Below are 23009 nucleotides of genomic sequence, written 5' to 3' on the forward strand. Positions count from 1 at the left end.
GTGTTCACTATGACTGAATATAATTTCCAACACCAGGAATATAGCTTAACTCTATTCCTTAATCATAAATACAACCACCAAATAATTTGGGACGTCTCCCTTAGGGCATTGTCACGTATACGCAGCTATTTGTAAACACAGTGAGGAAGCACTCCCTGACAAATTTTACAACACATAAGGGTTCTTTCTCCGAGCTTCGACAGAGGGTCCTCTACGATCCGCCCAACCGAAGATCTCATGAACAAAGGGCAGAACAACTTTCGGTATTTCTACTGCATTTAATACTGGCCATTATTATTATTATTGTAGGAAATATCGTCAAGACGTGGGATTAAATCCCTTAACGAAGTGAGTTTACTCAGCATCACACACATGTCATACCTGTACTTATATGTTTAGGGAACTATTATTAATTCCGTACACTCGGCAGGTAATTGTGTGTTGGAGTTACAAGTATCTGAGAAGACCAATATAACTGTGATTGCAGCCACTAGCTGTACATCAAGCCTTGCAGGCCTCCAGACAGCCGCCATTACGTGGCACTCTGAGGCACAGGGCCACACCTAATTCTGATTCTACAATTATTCAGCCTTAGCATTCTCCACCAACAGTATCATCTAAGGCTCCCTTTTATTTTATACTGTAGATAGATTAATTATAATTACAGTAGATTAGACCACCATATGGTATGATTTTAAATTTATATATCAAAGACTAGGTAAACAATATGTGATTTAGGAAGGATCCACCTCTAATTGGTTTAAGCTACAAATTGTCCCCACAACTGTGTGTGAAATATTTTTGCAGGCTGAATTAGAATATATAGAGTCCACTACTAACTAACTAAGAACTAAGAACTAACTCAGAAGAAAAATAATCAAATAAAAAAAATATAATATTAAAGTCAATTAAAAAATAAAAATAAAGTAAATATTTGAATATCCACAGAATAAAAACAATTAAAGCTTGCTAATATTTTCCGCAGGTGGTCATGCCATTGCTGGTGGTGACGCCATGGCTGGTGAAGACGCCATGGCTGGTGGTGACGCCATGGCTGGTGGTGACGCCATGGCTGGTGGTGACGCCATGGCTGGTGGTGACGCCATGGCTGGTGAAGACGCCATGGCTGGTGGTGACGCCATGGCTGGTGGTGATGCAATGGCTGGTGATGACGCAATGGCTGGTGATGACTCCTTGGCTGGTGGTGATGCCACCAGTTTTGAGTTCAGATATGAAGGGAAGGCATAGTACAGTGCTACTAGTGGTGGAAGCAGGTTTAGGATGAAAGAAATTGTTGATGACATTTTTGCTCTATGGCCTCATAACCTTAATCTTTTCCAGCCTTTCCTCGCCTCTCTTAACAGTCTGGCTCCTATCCATTTCAAAGTTGAGTGGGAATCTAATTCCCTCCTTCCTTTTCTTGATGTTCATGTTCACAGCTCTGTGTCCGGGTTCTCTTTCTCTGTCTACCGTAAACCCATGCATAGTGGCATGTACATTCACTTCTTTTCCTACCATACTCCTTCTGTTAAGATAAGTGTCCTCGTCTCTCTCTTCCTCCGCGCTCTACGCATCAGCGACCCTCAGTTTCTTGATTCTGAAATTGCCTTTATCTACAAATCCTTCTCTCTTCTTGGTTATCCTTTGCATTTCATCAATTGTGCCTACTCTCAAGCTAAACGAAATTTCTTTCATCCTAAACCTGCTTCCAACACTAGTAGCACTGTACTCTGCCTTCCCTTCATATCTGAACTCAAAACTTTTACCAATACCTTTCGTCCTCTTGACATTAAACTCGCCTTTCGACAAACTAACACACTTCGTAGTAATCTAGTTCACACTGCTCCTCCTGCTTCTAATGCTGCTGGTGTCTAATCTATTTCCTGTTCGTCTTGTGCTCTCCAATACTTTGGCGAAACTGGCCGTACACTGAATGACAGACTTAAAGAACACAAGAGAAGTGTTAAGTCTGCAGACACTAACAATGCTCTCTTCTGCCATGTGAGGGATTCTAATCATCCCATTGATTGGTCTTCCTCCAAAATAATCTTTCCTGCCTTTACTCTACACAGGCGCCGTCTTGTAGAATCGGCTCTTATACACAATGTACCCAAAATGAACTTGAGTCCTGACTTTATTGCTGTGGACTCTTCCCTTTCACAGTATATACTCAAATGCTCTAATCTTTCTAACAAACGTGACTTAACACAAGCTTACCCCTTCCATTTATCTTTCTTTCTCTTTCCATTTCTTTCTCTCTTCTCCCCTTTTTCTGTTCATTGTCTTCTCCTACGCTCCCTTGCTATCCTCTTCTTATTCCTTTTACTATCTCCTTCGGTGGTTATAATAGGAGCTGCCTCGTATGGGCCAATAGGCCCTCTGCAGTTATCATTATTACTACTATCCCCTACACCTTACTTTCCTTCTCAGCTCTCTCTTGCCTATTTATTGCCTATCTCTACCTCCTCATCACAATCGACTTGAGAATGGTCCAGGACGACGGACCGAAACGTCGTCGTCCCTTCAACTTCTAGTGTGTGGTCTGGTCAATATACTTCAGCCACGTTATTGTGACTCATTGCCTGTATATCAATCCTGCCTAACTTGTCAAAAATATTTGAAAAACTAATCTACAAGCAGCTTTACTCTTATCTAGCCAAACACAATATACTTAGCTATTGTCAATATGGCTTCAGACCCCAAAAAAGCACTAACGATGCACTTATTAGTATGATTAACTTGATTCATGCAGCACTTGATAAAAAAAGAGTACCCTGTTGGGTTATTTGTGGACCTGCGTACGGCTTTTGACACTGTCAACCACCAAAACCTTCTTCTTAAATTACATCATTATGGAGTCAGAGGACACTCCCAGCAATACCTCAAATCTTACCTTACTGACAGGCTTCAGTATGTTTCTGAATAATTCAATTTCTCCCACCCTACCCAACAACATCTGTGTTCCTCAGGGCAGCATACTTGGCCCTCTCCTCTTTCTCATCTACATTAATGATCTTCCAAATCCCTCTCAACACCTCAAACCAATTCTATTTGCTGACGACACAACCTTCGTTTACTCCAGTCCTGACCCCCTTGCTCTGAATGCCACAGTAAATACTGAGCTAAATAAAGTCCATCTTTGGCTAACTGCCAACAAACTCACCCTTAACATTGACAAAACTTTCTATATTCTGTTTGGCAATAAATCCTCTAATCAAATAAATCTCAAAATAAACAATACCCAAATTTGTAACAAATTAGATGGCATATTCCTTGGCGTTCTCATTGACCTCAAGCTGAATTTCCAGGGATACATTCTAAATATATCAAAAAAAGTTTCAAAAACTGTTGGCATTCTTTCTAAGATCAGATATTATGTACCCCGCCCTGCCCTGGTGACTCTCTCTATTACTCCCTCATCTCTCTATATCTCAACTATGGTATTTGTGCTTGGGTTTCTACTACCCAAAATCATTTACGTCCTCTAATTACTCAACGCAAAGCTGCTATTAGGACAATATCAAACTCTGGCCACAGACATCACTCGGTACCCCTACTCAAATCTCTGAATATGTTAGATATTAAGTCGCTGCACATTCTCTCATGTGTATTATACATATATAAAACGCTGAACTGTAATGCCAGTCCTGACCTCAAAAGCTTCATTGAAGGTTGTAACAGAACCCATGATCTCCACACCAGAAATAAATACAGTTTTGATATTCCAAGAGTACGAATTAATCAAACTAGAAATGCTCTACAAATCAAGGGACCCAGAATGTGGAATGACCTTCCCAAAAATGTTAAAGACTGTACCTCTCTCAACCAGTTTAAGGTAAAAACGAAGCACTACCTAATAAATTCCCTGTAACCTGCCTTACCCCCTCTATTGTCAACCCATGTCTGTTTAAAAAAAAAAAAAAAAACGCTGTTTGTCGACCTAATTGTTATTTGTGCTGCTTTTTCAGCCATGTTCCCCCTTTTTTTGTCTTTATTTTTATTTGTTCTCAACACATTTTATTCTTTATACTCAATTAGTATTAATTTTTAGTCATTAATGTTTTTCCTGCCCGAAACGCTTTGCGTTTGTGGCTTTAGGCATTGTATGTACTAGGTCTATCTATAAATCGATCAAATTTTGGAAAATCTCTTGTATGTATGTACTTTACCTGAATAAACATTTATTTATTTATTTAATTATTTATTTACTATCCTCTCTACTACACCTTTGCTCCTCACCTTTCTCTTGCCTATTTATTGCCTGTCTCTACTTCATCACAATCGACTTGAGAATGGTCCAGGACGGACCGAAACGTCGTCGTCCCTTCACCTTCTAGTGTGTGGTCTGCTCAACATACTTTAGCCACGTTTTTGTGACTCATCGCCTGCATAATGTAGAATTTATTAATGGGTTGTCAAATACGGTATTTAAAAGCGTGCAAATCTTTTTAGGAGAACAAGTGATTGAATCTAATTCTAATTTCAATTACTGGTCTTTTATAAAAGTAAATACATGCATTCCAACCTCTAAGATGGCCACACTAGGTCGAATTGGTGCCTTTCGCAGTGATAGGAAGGGAAGTGGCATCATTAAAAATTTACTAATACCTATTTTACCAATGCGAATGAGAAAGAGAAAGATTTTATTAATGACTGTAAAACTAATGGGCTATCAATGTGTTTTCCCTCAGCCCTGGATATTTCTACCCTAGATCAGTATATTTTAGATAATATTGATTTACATCTAAGATTCGAACTTTCCCCCACAAGCTTGGATTCTAAATTCGAGCGCTGCAGATGCCTCTAAATTTAGAGTCCATTTGGATTATGCGAAATTATTGGTGACCCGTGTTTTTCCTTAACCAACTGCCTATCTTGCTTTGAATAACTCTTTGACAGCTTCAGCAGAAAGTGAAACATATACTTACAACAAGACACTATCTAAAAATTATGTCCTAGCAGCGAATCAGACGAGTCTCTTGATTGATCAGCCCTGGTCTCATGTCATACCTCATTAATTATATATGGTTGTAGTTCCAATGAGCGCTTATGCCGGTGAATATACCGAAAATGGTTTGTATTTCGAAAATGGTAAGATAAGTAATATAGCCATTTTTGTAAATAATATCGCCGTATATCGTATTTCGAGTGAATTTCACCATCATTATTCGCGACTTTATTATGAAACAATTCGGGCGATAGGACTGGAGATTCCATTCTTGAATACAGACCTCTTAATAGAGGAAGATCCGTATTTGTATTTAACTCAACTGTGGTAGATACAAGAGATGCTCTACCCGTAGAGAAATCCGGTAACTTATGCATGGAACTTCTTTTTGATGGGGGTTTTACATATAACAGACTGATTCTACTCTTTGCAGAAACGACCGGGATGTTATCCATCGACCACCAAAGAACTGTTTTTTTGTGATATGGGTGCTTAAAACAACAAAATAATGAATTGCCAAGAAATTAATTTAAATTTACTTGGAGTGCACGAAGGCTTTTAGCTGCCGCTTTGAGCTCGGGGGACAGTATGGTGCTTCTGTAATTGCCTCGATTCTTTCTTCCTTCTGCAATAAGCCTTCGTGAGAACAAGGAGATAGTTGTCAGGAGAGGTGACAAGTCGCCAATATATGTCATTCTTAAAAAAGACGAATATCTGGCGAAAATGAACCTCATACTCTCTGACCAAACTAAGTTCCAAAGGGTAACGAAGGACACTACAGCCGAATTGAAAGCAAAGGTCAACAAACTGATCGAAACTGTGAACGCCAAGAAATCCAGACTCCACCTGCCAAAGATCATTGGATCGGCTTAGTAATTATATATCATCCACACAAGCTGAACTGCAGGCCATTCTGGCGTGTTTGGAGGAAGTACGTCATGACGACAAAAATGTTTTTGTATTTGTCGATAGCCGAGGAGCACTGGAGTCCTTAAATAGTCGAAACCCAGTCTTCATGTCTATAGTTGAGGACTGTAAGAGAAGAATAACTGAGATACAGCTGAAAGGTCATAGTGTGAAATTCATGTGGATTCCGTCTCATGTTGGAATAGTGCTCAACGAGGTGGCGGATGACTTGGCCAAACGTGCCACATCAAAACCACAAGTTGACATTGAATGTGAATTCACAATGAGACAAATAAGAAGCAAAATCAGAAATATTCAGGCACAGGCGGGAGTGGAGAGGAGAGAGATAATGTATGAGAGAAGTCAAACCATGCAACACTACATGTATGTGAGTCAAAACACCCATTTCACTTATGGTAAAAGGAGAAATGCTTGGAGTGACTCTGTGTACATGCGGCTCAGGCTTGGGTACAAATATTACTGGGAATATGGGATAGATGTTCATGGTAATGACACGAAGTGTAAACTATGTGGTATGTTAAGGTCTCACACCCTTGCCCATTATATTCTTGATTGTCCGTTGATTAATGTATATAGAAACACTGAGATAAGGACTGTTCCTGAACAAATAGCCTGGATGTGTCACAACGGAAAGGTTGATGATATTCTTGAGAGATATAAGAATTTTGCACCAAGATTGTAATTTTTTGTTGAATTATCTGCAGGTGTCTTGCAAATTGTCTATACAGTATACCTAGGTCATAAAAGTATTTGTGTGTACGTCTGATACCATACTACTTGTGAGGGAGGAAATGTATATTTTTACCTCTCAGAATGTTTGGTAATGTGTTTATTTGTGATGTGTGTCTATGTATATATTAACACGTTGTACTGAATGGGGTGAGAATAGCTTGAGCTACCTCATCCCTTTGTGTGTATTTTACATCAATAAACTTATTTCAATTTCAATTTCAATTTCAAGATCATTGGGGAATATAAACCTGGATATGCGTATGGAAATGTCAAGACACACAAGCCTGGAAACCCACTTCGGTCAATCATTAGCCAGATACCCACACCCACGTACAGACTGGCGAAGCGACTCAACGGCCTGCTGACTCCTTATGTTCCTTGCGCCTTCAGCCTGAAGTCTCCAAAGGAATTTGTTGACTTAGTGCGGGGCACACGGGCCACAGGGATAAGAGCCTCGTTGGACGTAGAATCGCTGTTTACCAACGTACCTGTGGACGAGACAATCGGGATGATAGCCGACAGAGTGTATCGTGATCCAGCCTGTACTCCTCTTGACATACCAGAAAATATTCTAAGGAAACTACTCCCAGCTTGTACTAAAGAGGCACCCTTCTTAAGCCCGGATGGGCACATGTATAAGCAAGTAGATGGGGTCGCCATGGGTTCTTCCCTAGGTCTCCTGTTTGCAAACTTCTACATGGGTACCATCGAGCAAAAAGTCTTAGTCGACATGAACTGGAAACCGGCCATATACTGCAGGTATGTTGACGACATTTTTACACAGGTACCTGATGTCAGACATCTGCAGGAGCTGAAGGAGGCATTTGAGCAGAGTTCCGTGCTGCGTTTCACTTACGAGATGGAAAAGGATGGGAAGCTGCCCTTTCTAGATGTAACAGTCATGGAAAAGAGCGGAGGTTTCCACACTGCAGTCTACACTAAGGAAACGAACATAGGAATGTGCCTAAATGCCAACAGCGACTGCCCAGACAGGTACAAGAGGAGTGTTGTTAACGCATATGTCGACGTGCTCTCAGCCACAGCTCAGAATGGAAGCAAGTCGACGAAGAACTCTGTAGGGTAAGGCAGGTCCTAGTCAACAACGGCTTCTCCAATGGTTTCGTCGAAGACATCATAAGAAGGAAAGTGAAACGCCATGCAACCTCTGAAGAGACTACTTACACAACGCCTATACCCCCTATTAGACTATTTTACAGGAACTTCTTTTCCACAGCTCATAAAACGGAGGAAAGGGTCCTGAAAGATATTGTTAATAGAAACGTTATCCCTACAGACAAAAATCAGAGGATACAACTGACGATTTACTATAAAACCAGAAAACCGGCCAGCCTACTCATGAGAAACTCTCCAGACACAAAGCAGAACGCTTTAAAAGAGACCAACGTCGTCTATGCCTTCAAATGCCCTCTTGGGGACTGTAAGCTCCAAAAAAAAAAACAGTAAATAGGCAACACAACAACATCTCTTTCTAGGCGTTTATCGATGCATAAACAACAGGGCTCCATTAAGGAACATATAATCTCTTCCCACAACCAAGCCATCGCCAGAGAAATCCTAGTAAACAACACAGAAATCATCGATAGATACAGCGATAGCAGGCGGCTTGACGTTTGCGAGGCACTACACATTAAGAAGTCAACACCAGCAATCAACAGCCAATTAATGCACAACTATATTCTACCCACCTCAAGACTCCGCTCCAATATAGAAGCATCAAGAAATATGGACCAATAGGTTTTCTACAATCACTTCCATTTCAATACCCATTGTTTCGTGTTCTGTCTTGTGTTGATGAAATTAATACCCTATTAAATACCACCTCACCCCATCCACCTCACTCATATGTAGATATAAACAAATCGGAGATGTGTAAGTTCTATTCAGTTGTGTATGTGTAAAGTCTTTGAAAATGTAATAAGTTTTACGAAACGCGCTCAAGTGTCGCGTCAGACTAGAAATAAAAATGAATTTTGGAGAATTGATTTTTGAATTACCTTCAACAGTGAAAAGAAATTTACGAAAGATTGAGAAAATTCGTGTTAGAATTATTAATCTTACTCTTTCGGTCATATATAATAATATATGTCTGCAGGAAAGACTGTTACCAGAGTATACTAATATGAAAGCGCACGACCCAGCAGCAAGGAATCAAGCCTTCACGATAAAATATCGCCAGGATCTGATTCGTGATCAGATATACAAGGCAAAGAATGAAATCAAAGACAACAAAACGCAACTACTTCATGCTACAAACGAGTGGAGAAATAGCAACATCGACGAAAGTATCCGTACCCGCATTGAACAACACCTCGACATCCTCACAGACCGACATCACCTCAGCACTGAAACAAGGATTATCAAGAAACTTACAACATTATATGTAGGACCTATGGCAATTCCACGACCAAGAGATGGCTTCCTGAACCTTGCAGGAATTAACCTCACTGAGGACGAAGTCACTCTCCTAAATCTGGGCATAAACTTTCACGTTATGTCCAGACCGAGTGAGATGGCCCGGAAAGTAGAGTTGGAAATTCTGTTGGACGACATATTCGATCTCGAGACACAAAAGAAGGTCACTACCAAAGATACCTTACAAGCAGAACTTATTGCAGAAGGAGGAAAGAATTGAGGCAATTACAGAAGCACCATACTGTCCCCAGAGCTCAAATCGGCAGCTAAAAGCCTTCGTGAGAACAAGGAGATAGTTGTCAGGAGAGGTGACAAGTCGCCAATATATGTCATTCTTAAAAAAGACGAATATCTGGCGAAAATGAACCTCATACTCTCTGACCAAACTAAGTTCCAAAGGGTAACGAAGGACACTACAGCCGAGTTGAAAGCAAAGGTCAACAAACTGATCGAAACTGTGAACGCCAAGAAATCCGGACTCCACCTGCCAAAGATCATTGGGGAATATAAACCTGGATATGCGTATGGAAATGTCAAGACACACAAGCCTGAAAACCCATTTCGGCCAATCATTAGCCAGATACCCACACCCACGTACAGACTGGCGAAGCGACTCAACGGCCTGCTGACTCCTTATGTTCCTTGCGCCTTCAGCTTGAAGTCTCCAAAGGAATTTGTTGAGTTACTGCGGGGCACACGGGCCACAGGGATAAGAGCCTTGTTGGACGTAGAATCGCTGTTTACCAACGTACCTGTGGACGAGACAATCGGGATGATAGCCGACAGAGTGTATTGTGATCCAGCCTGTACTCCTCTTGATATACCCGAAAATATTCTAAGGAAACTACTCCAAGCTTGTACTAAAGAGGCACCCTTCTTGAGCCCGGATGGGCACATGTATAAGCAAGTAGATGGGGTCGCCATGGGTTCTCCCCTAGGTGTCCTGTTTGCAAACTTCTACATGGGTACCATCGAGCAAAAAGTCTTAGTCGACATCAACTTGAAACCGGCCATATACTGCAGGTATGTTGACGACATTTTTACACAGGTATCTGATGTCAGACATCTGCAGGAGCTGAAGGAGGCATTTGAGCAGAGTTCCGTGTTGCGTTTCACTTACGAGATGGAAAAGGATGGGAAGCTGCCCTTTCTAGATGTAACAGTCATGGAAAATAGCGGAGGTTTCCACACTGCTGTCTACACTAAGGAAACGAACATAGGAATGTGCCTAAATGCCAACAGCGACTGCCCAGACAGGTACAAGAGGAGTGTTGTTAACGCATATGTCGACCGTGCTCTTAGCCACAGCTCAGAATGGAAGCAAGTCGACGAAGAACTCTAGTAGGGTAAGGCAGGTCCTAGTCAACAACGGCTTCTCCAATGGTTTCGTCGAAGACATCATAAGAAGGAAAGTGAAACGCCATGCAACCTCTGAAGAGACAACTAACACAACACCTATACCCCCTATTAGACTATTTTACAGGAACTTCTTTTCCACAGCTCATAAAACAACCCGTTCTCGCAAATTTAATAAGTCAATATTGACTTATTAAATATGTGCATAGGTGACATACTTAACATAATAGATACCCTTAAAAAGAATCATAGAAAACACCGACCTTACCTAACCTACTTAGTATGTTAAGATAAGCATCTTATTGCTTCGTAATTACAATTATTACCTAATCTATAATAGGTATAGGTTAAGTAATAATTGTAATTACGAAGCAATAAGATGCTTATCTTAAGATACTAACAAGGTTAGGTAAGGTTGGTGTTTTCTATGAATCTTTTTAAGGGTATCTATTATGTTTAGTATATCACCTATGCACGTAGTTAATAAGTCAATATTGACTTTACGAATTTGCGAGAACGGGTTGCATAAAACCGAGGAAAGGGTCCTGAAAGATATTGTTAATACAAACGTTATTCCTACAGATAAAAATCAGAGCATACAACTGATGATTTACTACAAAACCAGAAAAACGGCCAGCATACTCATGAGAAACTCTCCAGACACAAAGCAGAACGCTTTAAAAGAGACCAACGTCGTCTATGCCTTCAAATGCCCACTTGGGGACTGTAAGCTCCAAAAAACCCAGTATATAGGCAAGACAACAACATCTCTTTCTAGGCGTTTAACGATGCATAAACAACAGAGCTCCATTAAGGAACATATAATCTCTTCCCACAACCAAACCATCGCCAGAGAAATCCTGGTAAACAACACAGAAATCATCGATAGATACAGCGACAGCAGGCGGCTTGACGTTTGCGAGGCACTACACATTAAGAAGTCAACACCAGCAATCAACAGCCAATTAATGCACAACTATATTCTACCCACCTCAAGACTCCACTCCAATATAGAAGCATCAAGAAATATGGACCAATAGGCTTTCTACAATCACTTCCAATTCAATACCCATTGTTTCGTGTTCTGTCTTGTGTTGATGAAATTAATACCCTATTAATGCCACCTCTTGTTCTGTCTTGTGTTGATGAAATTAATACCTTATTAATGCCACCTCACCCCATCCACCTCACTCAAATGTAGATATAAACAAAAATCGAAGATGTGTAAGTTCTATTCAGTTGTGTATTTGTAAGCTAAAGTCTTTGAAAATGTAATAAGTTTTACGAAACGCGCTCGTGTCGCGGTAGACTAGAAATAAAAATGAATTTTGGAGAATTGATTTTTGAATTACCTCCAACAGTGAAAAGAAATGTACGAAAGATTGAGAAAATTCGTGTTAGAGATATTAATCTTACTCTTTCGGTCATATTTAATAATATATGTCTACAGGAAAGACTGTTACCAAAGTATACTAACATATGTATATATATATATATATTGGTGTATACTGGCAGCAGGTTTTCTTTCAAACATGTTTCATTGAATATGACCGCATATTCTGTATTTATTATTTTCTGGTTTAGGGCTTCTATCCCTCTAACTATTTTCTTAGCATCAGGGCTTAATTGAAATAGGAGTTCTCCAAAACTCATTTTCGTACTTTTAAGGTGAAGAAAAGAAGTGATTTACTATAGAGTGTATTACACTTATTTGTATAATTTGCATGACGTTTCGAACCTCCATGGTTCATTCTCAAGTGAACAGATCTTACAATACTAGTTGATTTTATACCCGCATTAGGTCAGGTGATAATACAATGAAGGTGAAAACATGGGGGGATACATAAGGGATAAATGTGAGGTGAAACATAGAGGCTGCAGAAGGCTTATTGGCCCATACGAGGCATCTCCTATCTAAACACAAAGATTAATCCAGTGTAATTGGCCTGTTATGTTGGACATTGTCTTCTGTGTTGGCATCGATATGTTCTTGTCTTGTCCTTACTCTCATGGTGGGTAGAGTAAATAGTTCCGTGATTTGGGTGTTCATGGTAGGTCGCTCTATTCTTATGTGAATTGCCTCAAGAATTTGTAATCTTCTTGAATCTTGGGTTTTGTCTATTATGCAAGTATTCTTGTTCAACATTTCTCTTGTTAGAGTAATGTCATGGGCTTGTCTCATGTGATTCCTAGGGGCACCAGATTGAAGATGGCATGTCAAACGCCTCGTCAGCTTGGTCGACGTCATACCTATGTACTTACATTGAAGGTTACATCCTTCGTGGGGGCAAGTGTACATGTATACAACGCTTGACTGCTGTAGAGGGTTCTCCGTCGGCTTCGGGCTGTTTTTGATAAGGAGTTCGGAAGTCTTCTTGGTTTTGTAGAATATTATCAGGTTTATGTTTTGGTTAGGAGTAGTGCTTTTTACTCCTTTACGGATTATTTCTTTCATTATTCTTTCCTCTTTTATATGTTCACTGTGCATGGTTGATTTGTAATATAATTTTATTGGGGGTGTTGTGGTTTCTGTTCTAGGTTCTGAATTATACCAACGGTCCAAGTGTCTTCTTATAGCAGCGTTTATTTCCGCGTTGCTATATCCGTTGTTCACCAATACCTGAGTTACTCTTTCAAACTCTCTACTCACGTTGCTCCATTCAGAGCAGTGGGTAAGCGCTCGACGAATATAAGCATTGAGAACACTGGCTTTGTATCTTTGGGGGCACTCACTTCTACCGTTAAGGCATAATCCTATGTTGGTGGGCTTGGTATATACGTTGGTGCTTAAAGAGGTTCCTGTTTTTGTTATTAGTACATCCAAGAATGGCAGACTGTTATTTTCACTATTTTCATGTGTAAATCGGAGTACTGACTCTCTCTCTAGGTGTCTTTTTAGGTCAATTAGTTCATCTGAGTCTTTTACTATTACGAATATGTCATCTACATAACGGCAGTATACAGTTGGTTTTTGTCTGCTACTGAAGACCCTATCTTCGATGGTTCCCATATAAAAATTAGCAAATAAAACTCCTAAGGGGGAGCCCATTGCTACTCCGTCTATTTGTAAATACATGTCTCCTTGTGGACTGATGAAAGGGGCTTCCTTTGTACATGCTTCGAGAAGACTTTTCAAGTGTGGCTCAGGTATGTCTAATTTGGGGGTGCTCTCGTCTCTGTATACTCTGTCCAGTATCATTCCTATGGTTGTGTCGACTGGGACGTTGGTAAAAAGGGATTCAACGTCCAGGGAAGCGATGATTCCATCGGGCTGGGTAGATTTGATCAATTCTAGGAAATCTGCTGATGATTGTAGACTAAACTTACTTGGAGTGTATGGAGTTAGGAGTTCATTGAGTTTCTTTGCCAGGTGATAAGTTGGGGTTGGTATTTGGCTGATTATAGGGCGTAGTGGGTTACCTGGTTTATGCGTCTTAACATTGCCGTAGGCATATCCTAAGCCATAGTCGCCTTGAAGTTTATTGAAATGCACACTACCTTTCTTTGCGTTGATTGCTGTAATTGTTTTGTTTACTTTCCGCTTAAGGTCTTCTACGGGGTTCCTCGTGATTCGTTGAAATTTGGAGTCGTCACATAGGATGTCGCTAATTTTGTTCATGTATTCATGGGTAGGAATCAATACATATGCTGCTGTTTTGTCGGCTTTTCTTATTGTTACGTCTTTCAGATTTTTTAGTTGTTTCGGTGCTTCTTTGAGTCGTGGGGTTAAGATTGTAGATGAATATGTTCCTCGTTTTTTCCCTGACTTCTTATGATCTTACCCAGGACCAACGAGACCTCTTAAATCTTGGTCTAAATTGTCAATTCTTATCTAAACCAAAGATGCATCAAAAACGCCTGGAAATCGAAATGCTTCTGGACGATATCCATAAGGTAGAAGACAACAAAAAAGTCATCACCACTGACACACTTCAAGCTGAACTACTTGCAGAAGCAGGGAAAAAACGAGGAACATATTCATCTACAATCTTAACCCCACGACTCAAAGAAGCACCGAAACAACTAAAAAATCTGAATGACGTAACAATAAGAAAAGCCGACAAAACAGCAGCATATGTATTGATTCCTACCCATGAATACATGAACAAAATTAGCGACATCCTAAGTGACGACTCCAAATTTCAACGAATCACGAGGAACCCCGTAGAAGACCTTAAGCGGAAAGTAAACAAAACAATTACAGCAATCAACGCAAAGAAAGGTAGTTTGCATTTCAATAAACTTCAAGGCGACTATGGCTTAGGATATGCCTACGGCAATGTTAAGACGCATAAACCAGGTAACCCACTACGCCCTATAATCAGCCAAATACCAACCCCAACTTATCACCTGGCAAAGAAACTCAATGAACTCCTAACTCCATACACTCCAAGTAAGTTTAGTCTACAATCATCAGCAGATTTCCTAGAATTGATCAAATCTACCCAGCCCGATGGAATCATCGCTTCCCTGGACGTTGAATCCCTATTTACCAACGTCCCAGTCGACACAACCATAGGAATGATACTGGACAGAGTATACAGAGACGAGAGCACCCCCAAATTAGACATACCTGAGCCACACTTGAAAAGTCTTCTCGAAGCATGTACAAAGGAAGCCCCTTTCATCAGTCCACAAGGAGACATGTATTTACAAATAGACGGAGTAGCAATGGGCTCCCCCTTAGGAGTTTTATTTGCTAATTTTTATATGGGAACCATCGAAGATAGGGTCTTCAGTAGCAGACAAAAACCAACTGTATACTGCCGTTATGTAGATGACATATTCGTAATAGTAAAAGACTCAGATGAACTAATTGACCAAAAAAGACACCTAGAGAGAGAGTCAGTACTCCGATTTACACATGAAAATAGTGAAAATAACAGTCTGCCATTCTTGGATGTACTAATAACAAAAACAGGAACCTCTTTAAGCACCAACGTATATACCAAGCCCACCAACATAGGATTATGCCTGAACGGTAGAAGTGAGTGCCCCCAAAGATACAAAGCCAGTGTTCTCAATGCTTATATTCGTCGAGCGCTTACCCACTGCTCTGAATGGAGCAACGTGAGTAGAGAGTTTGAAAGAGTAACTCAGGTATTGGTGAACAACGGATATAGCAACGCGGAAATAAACGCTGCTATAAGAAGACACTTGGACCGTTGGTATAATTCAGAACCTAGAACAGAAACCACAACACCCCCAATAAAATTATATTACAAATCAACCATGCACAGTGAACATATAAAAGAGGAAAGAATAATGAAAGAAATAATCCGTAAAGGAGTAAAAAGCACTACTCCTAACCAAAACATAAACCTGATAATATTCTACAAAACCAAGAAGACTTCCGAACTCCTTATCAAAAACAGCCCGAAGCCGACGGAGAACCCTCTACAGCAGTCAAGCGTTGTATACATGTACACTTGCCCCCACGAAGGATGTAACCTTCAATGTAAGTACATAGGTATGACGTCGACCAAGCTGACGAGGCGTTTGACATGCCATCTTCAATCTGGTGCCCCTAGGAATCACATGAGACAAGCCCATGACATTACTCTAACAAGAGAAATGTTGAACAAGAATACTTGCATAATAGACAAAACCCAAGATTCAAGAAGATTACAAATTCTTGAGGCAATTCACATAAGAATAGAGCGACCTACCATGAACACCCAAATCACGGAACTATTTACTCTACCCACCATGAGAGTAAGGACAAGACAAGAACATATCGATGCCAACACAGAAGACAATGTCCAACATAACAGGCCAATTACACTGGATTAATCTTTGTGTTTAGATAGGAGATGCCTCGTATGGGCCAATAAGCCTTCTGCAGCCTCTATGTTTCACCTCACATTTATCCCTTATGTATCCCCCCATGTTTTCACCTTCATTGTATTATCACCTGACCTAATGCGGGTATAAAATCAACTAGTATTGTAAGATCTGTTCACTTGAGAATGAACCATGGAGGTTCGAAACGTCATGCAAATTATACAAATAAGTGTAATACACTCTATAGTAAATCACTTCTTTTCTTCACCTTAAAAGTACGAAAATGAGTTTTGGAGAACTCCTATTTCAATTAAGCCCTGATGCTAAGAAAATAGTTAGAGGGATAGAAGCCCTAAACCAGAAAATAATAAATACAGAATATGCGGTCATATTCAATGAAACATATATATATATATATATATATATTTATATATATATATATATATATATATATATATATATATATATATATATATATATATATATATATATATATATATATATGTCGTACCTAGGATCCAGAACGCATTTCTCAGCCTACTATGCAAGGCTCAATTTGCCTAATAAGCCAAGTTTTCATGAATTAATGATTTTTCGACCACCTAACCTAACCTAACCTAACTTTTTCGGCTTCCTAACCTAACCTAACATATAAAGATAGGTTAGGTTAGGTTAGGTAGGTTTGGTTAGGTTCGGTCATATATCTACGTTAATTTTAACTCCTATAATTTTTTTTTTTTTTACCTCATATGTAATGAAATGGGTAACTTTATCATTTCATAAGAAAAAAATAGAGAAAATATATTAATTCAGGAAAACTTGGCTTATTAGGCAAATCAGGCTTTGCATATTAGGCTGAGAAGTACGTTCTGGCTACTAGGTACGACATATATATATATATATATATATATATATATATATATATATATATATATATATATATATATATATATATATATATATATATATATATATATGTATATATATATATATATATATATATATATATATATATATATATATATATATATGTATATATATATATATATATATATATATATATATATATATATATATATATGTGTGTGTGTGTGTGTGTGTGTGTGTGTGTGTGTGTGTGTGTGTGTGTGTGTGTGTGTGTGTGTGTGTGTGTGTGTGTGTGTTCGTTTGTTCGTTTGCTCAAAATCGCTAATCTCCGAAAGTGCTTGACCGATTGCTTTGAAATTTTCACACAATGTTCCATTCGCATTTGCGCAGGCTTTTACATACATGCTATATTGATGTCACGTCTGTGACTGAAAAAACATGCTTTTTTTGGAAAACTGTGTTTTTCATATGTTTTTCATGTGAGAGAAATCTTCGAAACTTCTTTACCGATTGCTTTGAAAATTTGACACGACGTTGCATTAGAATTGGTGCATGTTTTTATATATCTACTATATACATGTCTTACCTGTGACAGGAAAAAAAAAGTTGTTTTTTTTAAACCGCCATCTGTTGGACGTGAGAGCAACACATGTTGTATCTCCCAAAGTTCTTTACTGATTGCTTTGAAATTTTGACACAACTTTACATTCGCATAGGCGCGAAGTTTTATATACCTATTGTATAGATGCTTCCTACAGTGACAGGTAAAAACATGCGTTTTTGAAAACAAGCCCCATCTGTTGCATGTTGACCTAATAGCAACATGCACTCTATACTAAATATGTCACAAATTCCATTTCAATGTTTCCGATTGCATTGGTAAGTTTTATTTTCATAGATTTCAATTTATTTTAATATTTTAGTGAATTATTTTGTGTGACCTTGTGTTGCAATTGAGCTGTGTTGTTTACTATACCGTTCATTTCGTAAGTAAAAGTACAGATGCTGTCGGAAATTCGACACACATAATAACATAAGTTACCCAAATAAAGGAAAAGAGAATGGGTGATTCCATGACGTCATCGATGCCACGTATTTATATCAATTCTAATTTCTTTTAAACAACGGTCTAGTGTTTAAACCTAATAAAAAAGTGTTAACTAGGACTGAATATAATTAAATACAACAGGAATATAGCTTAACTCTCTACTCCTTAAGGGGGCATATAAAAAAATATCGTTATAAATTAAAATTGTTCAATTTGCTTATAAATTTTTGTATGAAATGGTTATAGAAAGGGCTGCAACTGGTCCAAGTTTCACCATCACACCCTAAACAGAAAAGGAGAAAAAAAATACACAACGTATTATACAACGAATGTTCAACATTCTCAAATAATCTCAGGGAACACATGTGTCAACTAAAATGTCTACTATGTGCTGTAGAAGCACAAACTCTTGTAATAATTGTAATATGTATGTTCAATATATTTATATTTAAATTTTTTTTTTTTTTATTTTTTTTGGACAATTTTTTTTTTCTCGTTTGTTATCAAGGGATTTGTATGAAACTCGCACATCTTGCTCAATGGATGCCTATCTGCAAGGGTGCCAATCATGAACGAAATCTGTCGAAGTCAAGCTCAGCTACAGGTGGCCGAACTTGGATCTTTATTTTACTCTGGAAAGTAATTTACACCTTCAAATTACTTCAGAGCTTTCATTTATTAATCAATTTACATGCAAATTACACCTTATATGTAACGTTTGTGCTTCTACAGACTCTAGTAGACATTTCAGTCCAAAGTCTATTTGTTGATTTTATAAAAATTTATAAATATCATATATTGCATATTTTTTTAGTAGGGTAACTTTGAAAAATTATATTATTGCACTAAACACTTTTTTGATAAAACTGATCACTAGAATCCTTTATTATGTGCTTAATTTAATATCTGAGTGTTATAGAAATGATTTTAGTTGACACATGTGTTCCCTGAAACTATTTGAAAATTCGTTGCATAATTCGTTGTTTATTTTTTTTCTCCTTTTCTGTTTAGGGTGTGATGATGAAACTTGGACCAGCTGCAGCCCTTTCCATAACCATTTCATAAAAAAATGTATAAGCAAATTGAACCACTTTTAATTTTACATCGATATGCCCCCTTAAACTTAAATAGAACCATCAAACATTTGAGGACGTCTCCCATAGAGCGTCGTCATGTACACACAGCAACTTGTAAACAGTGAGAAACCTCTCCCTGACGAATTTACAAGACAAGGTTCTTTCTCCGAGTTTTGAAACAAGATCCTCTACGATCCGCCCAACCGAATATCTCATGAACAAAGGGAAGAACAATTTTCGGTATTTCTATTGCATTTAATACTAGCTATTATTACTATTGTTGGAAATATTGTTAAGACGTGGGATTAAATCCCCAAACACAGTAAGTTTACTCAGCTCTACACACACACACACATATTCCATGTCATACCTGTACTTATATGTTTAGGGAACCATTATTAATTCCTTACACCCTAAACAGGTAATTGTGAGGGAGGTTAGTGAAGCAGGAAGCTGGCCTCCAACATAATTATAAGAATAGTTACCTGCTGTACATCAAGTCTTGCAGGCCTCCAGACAGCCGCCATTACGTGACTCTCAGAGGCACAGGGCCACACCCTCATTTGATGCTACCATTACACAGCCTTAGCAGGCCCCACCAACAGTAGCAGCTAAGTCCCATACTGTAGACATAGTAGTTAGACTTTTAATTTACTGTAGTATAATAGTAGATTAGTAGATATGTCGTATGATTTATAATTTATATATTAAAGACTAGGTAAACATATTGTGGTTTATGAAAGATCCACCTCAAAGTGGTTTAAGCTATAAATTGTCCCTCCAATTGTGTGTGATAAGTTCTAGCAAGCTGAATCAGAATATATACTGTCCACGTACTACTAACTAACTTACTAAGAAAAATAATCAAATAAAAATAATATAATTTTAAAGTAAATAAAAAAATAAATAAAGTAAATATAGAAAAAAAACAATTTAAGCTTGCTAGGATTTTCCCACAGATGCCACCCCTGTGACAGGTAAAACTATGCTTTTCTTGAAAAACAGCACCATCTGTTTCATGTAAGAGCAACACACATGCCATACAAGATATGTTACAATTCAATTTCAATGTTTCTGATTGTATTGATTAATTGCATTTTACTAGATTTTGATTTATTTTAATTTTGATTTAATTATTTTGTGTGAATTGCATTGAAATTGAGCTGTGTTTACCACACCGTTCATTTCGTGAGAATAGTTTATTTTTATATTTTTGCCTATTTTCATTGATTTTTTTAACTGTTTTTCTTCTATTTCAGTGATGGGAACATCAAATCACTTGATGTTCCCAATTTTCTGATGTGAAAATCAGACCATTTGGGAAGGCATCAGACGAGGGAGTGGGGAATGGTGGGGATGATGAGGGGACGGAAGTGAGAGATGGTGCGGAGGACGAGGGGACAAGGTAGGGGGTAATGGTGGGGAAGTACGAGGGGACGGGGAAGTTTGGGATGGTGGGGACGAGGAGATGGGGGAATGGAAAATGGTGGGGAGGACAAGCGGACTGGGGAGTGGGACATGGTGGGAAGGAAGAGGGGACGATGGAGTGGGGAATGGTTGGGAGGCCGAGGAGACGGGTGAGGGGGAAATGGTGGGGAGGACTGGGAGACAGGGAAAGTTGCTGTAGCTCAGTAATGCACATGCGTTGCTGAGCCCCAGCAATGCGTGGTTGGGTTCTGCTAGTATATATATATATATATATATATATATATATATATATATATATATATATATATATATATATATATATATATATATATATATGTCGTACCTAGTAGCCAGAACTCACTTCTCAGCCTACTATGCAAGGCCCGATTTGCCTAATAAGCCTAGTTTTCATGAATTAATGTTTTTTCGACAACCTAACCTACCTAACCTAACCTAACCTAACGTTTTCGGCTACCTAACCTAACCTAACCTATAAAGATAGGTTAGGTAGGGTTGGTTAGGTTCGGTCATATATCTACGTTAATTTTAACTCCAATAAAAAAAAATTGACCTCATACATAATGAAATGGGTAGCTTTATCATTTCATAAGAAAAAAATTAGAGAAAATATATTAATTTAGTAAAACTTGGCTTATTAGGCAAATCGGGCCTCGCATAGTAGGCTCAGAAGTGAGTTCTGGCTACTAGGTACGACATATATATATATATATATATATATATATATATATATATATATATATATATATATATATGTCGTACCTAATAGCCAGAACGCACTTCTCAGCCTACTATTCAAGGCCCGATTTGCCTAATAAGCCAAGTTTTCATGAATTAATGTTTTTTCGTCTACCTAACCTACCTAACCTAACCTAACCTAGCTTTTTTTGGCTACCTAACCTAACCTTACCTATAAATATAGGTTAGGTTAGGTTAGGTAGGGTTGGTTAGGTTCGGTCATATATCTACGTTAATTTTAACTCCAATAAAAAAAAATTGACCTCATACATAGAGAAAAGGGTTGCTTTATCATTTCATAAGAAAAAAATTATAGTAAATATATTAATTCAGGAAAACTTGGCTTATTAGGCAAATCGGGCCTTGAATAGTTGGCTGAGAAGTGAGTTCTGGCTACTAGGTACGACATATATATATATATATATATATATATATATATATATATATATATATATATATATATATATATATATATATATGTCGTACCTAGTAGCCAGAACGCACTTCTCAGCCTACTATGCAAGGCCCGATTTGCCTAATAAGCCAAGTTTTCATGAATTAATGATTTTTCGACCACCTAACCTACCTAACCTAACCTAACCTAACTTTTTCGGCTACCTAACCTAACCTAACCTTTAAAGATAGGTTAGGTTAGGTTAGGTAGGGTTGGTTAGGTTCGGTCATATATCTACGTTAATTTTAACTCCAATAATTTTTTTTTACCTCATACGTAATGAAATGGGTAGCTTTATCATTTCATAAGAAAAAAAATTGAGAAAATATATTAATTCAGGAAAACTTGGCTTGTTAGGCAAATCGGGCCTTGCATAGTAGGCCGAATACGACGTTCTGGCTACTAGGTACGACATATATATATATATATATATATATATATATATATATATATATATATATATATATATATATATATATATATATATATATATATATATATATATATATATATGTCGTACCTAATAGCCAGAACGCACTTCTCAGCCTACTATGCAAGGCCCGATTTGCCTAATAAGCCAAGTTTTCATGAAATAATGTTTTTTCGACAACCTAACCTACCTAACCTAACCTAACCTAACATTTTCGGCTACCTAATCTAACCTAACCTATAGAGATAGGTTAGGTAGGTTAGGTTAGGTTAGGTTAGGTTAGGTTAGGTTAGGTTAGGTTAGGTTAGGTATGGATGGTTAGGTTCGGTCATATATCTACGTTAATTTTAACTCCAATAAAAAAAAATTGACCTCATATATAATGAAATGGGTAGCTTTATCATTTCATAAGAAATAAAATTGAGAAAATATAATAATTCATGAAAACTTGGCTTATTAGGCAAATCGGGCCCTGCATAGTAGGCTGAGAAGTGCGTTCTGGCTATTAGGTACGACATATATATATATATATTGTGACGGAAAAGTGTTGGAGTGTAGATGTTTGGCAGTCCTCCAATGGCAGGTGTCAATGCCTGGTCACACATATAAAAAAAGATAGACTGCTTGCCTGTTGTCTGTGGTAAGTGAGAGGGAGGAACACGTAAAACACAAAGTATGAACAATGAAACTTTAATATATTTACTTTAAACATAAATGAAAATAAAGACAAATTTCGGGGGAATGTGAAAAGTACAATTAAATAACAAAGA

This window comes from Procambarus clarkii, chromosome 61 (assembly GCF_040958095.1).
Source record: "Procambarus clarkii isolate CNS0578487 chromosome 61, FALCON_Pclarkii_2.0, whole genome shotgun sequence".
Classification (NCBI taxonomy): domain Eukaryota; kingdom Metazoa; phylum Arthropoda; class Malacostraca; order Decapoda; family Cambaridae; genus Procambarus; species Procambarus clarkii.